This window comes from Rutidosis leptorrhynchoides, chromosome 1 (assembly GCF_046630445.1).
Source record: "Rutidosis leptorrhynchoides isolate AG116_Rl617_1_P2 chromosome 1, CSIRO_AGI_Rlap_v1, whole genome shotgun sequence".
Classification (NCBI taxonomy): domain Eukaryota; kingdom Viridiplantae; phylum Streptophyta; class Magnoliopsida; order Asterales; family Asteraceae; genus Rutidosis; species Rutidosis leptorrhynchoides.
In genome coordinates, this window is record NC_092333.1 from 606561729 (window position 1) to 606564601 (window position 2873).

The 2873-nt window shown below is 32.1% G+C and overlaps 1 long non-coding RNA gene across 1 annotated transcript; it reads right to left on the reverse strand.

The window, feature by feature from the left end:
• Positions 1 to 244: 244 nt before the first annotated feature.
• LOC139884630 (uncharacterized) lies at positions 245 to 1664 on the reverse strand. The gene is made up of 3 exons (XR_011771923.1): positions 716 to 1664; positions 565 to 622; positions 245 to 426 (listed from the first exon to the last, which is right to left on the reverse strand). It is a non-coding gene; the product is annotated as an uncharacterized lncRNA (long non-coding RNA).
• Between the last annotated feature and the right edge of the window lie 1209 nt (positions 1665 to 2873).

Here is a 2873-nt window from a genome sequence, read left to right on the forward strand (position 1 = left end):
AGGGAGATCTCGGCATCTCGGAATAATCTCGGGGAGATCTCGGACGTTGACTTACGTTGACTTTATAGTTTTTTAAATAAAAATATACATAAAAACATAAATATATGTATATTTATATACATTTTTACGAGATTTTACAAAAATATCCGAGAAAAACTTAGAAATTACGAATTTTACAAGAAAATCTTACAAATTAGCAAGAAAATTCGAGAAATCGTGGTTTTGACTAAGTTTGACCCGTTGACCGAGAAATCTCGGGAGATGAACATACATCTCGTCTCGGTTGGCTTCTAAAAACGAGATCTTGGGGAGATCTCGGGAGATTTACAACACTGGGCATAGGTCCTTAATCACAAGTAATCAAATTTTAGAACATACCTTTTTGGTCCCATTCTCAAAAAGCGTTATAAATTGTCTTCCCTAAAGCTGCAAGTGAACACCATACAAACCATTACTCTTGTCGTGTGCATCGCTTAAAACTTTTAAGAATAACAGAAAAGCAAAAGTAGAAAATAATATAAATCAACAATAAAACTTATGGAAAAGCAGAATAGACGATTTTACTTGATGTTTTCAAGGTTACGGATAAACTCCTTGTCATCCCAATCTAGCGATCTTCAAGCTGTCCATATCGATTTGAATTAACGGAATGGGACAATCGTCGAAAAACGAGAAAAATAAGAAAGGATTTGGTGAGCATTACAAAAAGGCTTACTTTATCTTCTTAGCATCTGGGTCCTTATTCTGCTCAGTATACAAACCTGTACCCACTCTGTTTCTCGATTATTACCAATGAGGTGGCAACGTCCAACCTCTTAACTTAAATATAACATAACAGAAAAATACCCAAATTTTAAAAATTTACAAAGTCAGAAACAAAAACCCTAATTTCGAATAATTTAAGAACATCAAAAGAAAAAGTATTCAAGTATATTACAAACCAATGTATATAATCAAGAGTTCCAAGAATAGAAAAAGATTGTTATTTACTAATTAAATTTAAAAGAATGATCGCAAACGAGGGTATGATATCAATGTACCGCCGATGTTGTACAGGTTCTTGTTGCGTATGTCGCTGTAGAACGTTCATTGACTGTTGAACTTCTATTGGCATTGTCCTTCATGAAACAAAATTAGAAATTATAAAAGACAAACAAATTTGCTTTTATGTACATATTTTTACCTGAACCACCATTTTTTCATCCTCAAGTTCAAACATTAGCACAAAGTTTTGCCTATGTTGTCTTCTGCCTACAAATTCAACCGGGCACTTACAAATCGAAACATACATATCCAAACACAACAAAAAATCAATTTACGATATATATCTAAACGAATTGACAACCAAATAACAAACTTTTCCAGTAAGCAGAAGGTGAGCCAAAGCTATGCATACTCATAATAGTTGTCTCATGTCTGTCAAATAACAAAAAAGATGTGGCATTTAAGGGTCCACCTAACGAGGCAGATGAGTGTCATTTGAATATTAAAATTACCTTTAAAAAAGCCGATTATATTAGTTTGGTGAGCCAATAGCAAACATTAGTGTCATGTGAACATTAAAATTACCTTTGAAAAGATTACTTTAAAATCAACATCGGCTTGAAGTGAGAAAACAAAATTGATGATGTCGTCTATTGGAAATACTGATGATAATAACCAAACACACCAAGAACTGAATGGAATCTGGTTAAAATGAAGCAGAAATTTCAGGACATCACAAACTATTATCAGTGAAGGCTTTCATTAACACCAGTGTTGTAAATCTCCCGAGATCTCCCAGAGATCTCCCCCGAGATCTCGGTTTTAGAAGGCAACCGAGACGAGATGTTCATCTCCCGAGATTTCTTGGTCAACGGGGTCAAACTTAGTCAAAGTCACGATTTCTCGAATTTTCTTGCTAATTTGTAAGATTTTCTTGTAAAATTCGTAATTTTTAAGCTTTTCTCGCTCATTTCTTGGATATTTTTCTAAAATCTCGTAAAAACGTATATAAATGTACATATATTTATGTTTTTATGTATATTTTTATTAAAAAAACTATAAAGTCAACATAAGTCAACATCCGAGATCTCCCCGAGATTATTCCGAGATGCCGAGATCTCCCTAAAAAAGTCCAAACGAGATCTCCCCGAGATCCGAATTCTCCAACCTTGATTAACACATACAATTTAAGCCGTCAATGAATGAACTCACGAATACGAAAACCCTAACTCAACGAATTGATGAAGACCGATGCGATAACTAACTAAGTTGTACATAACAAAACACGGGAAGAAAGTAAAGAGGGAAAGAATACCTAATTCTACGCAAGGTTGTAAAACTCGTGACTCGGGGAGAACTCGGCAGGAGGTTTTTGAGGAGTTCTCGGCGAGTCGGGGAGAACTCGGGGGAGAACTCGGATGTTGACTTTCGTTGACTTTTTAGTTTTTAGTATATTTTATATATATTTAGGTTTTGTTATAATATATAAATATATATAAATATATATATATATATATATATATATATATATATATATATATATATATATATATATATATATATATATATATATATATATATATATATATATATATATATATATATATATATATATATATATATAAATGGATAGTCAATTATTGATACACAAAAGTAATATTATTGTATTACCTAAACTTGTGATATTTTTGCTATAAATAGCCATGAATGCAAGCATTAAACTTGCACCATTTCTCACACTTACAAAGTGTTTCTTTCTTTCTCTCCATTATCATCTTTGTTCTTACACTTCATTATTAGTATTCTTAATCAAAAATCAAATCACTAAAGGTAGTTATAAGCCTACTGAATTATAACATCAAGAATCAAACCACTAAAGGTAGTTATAA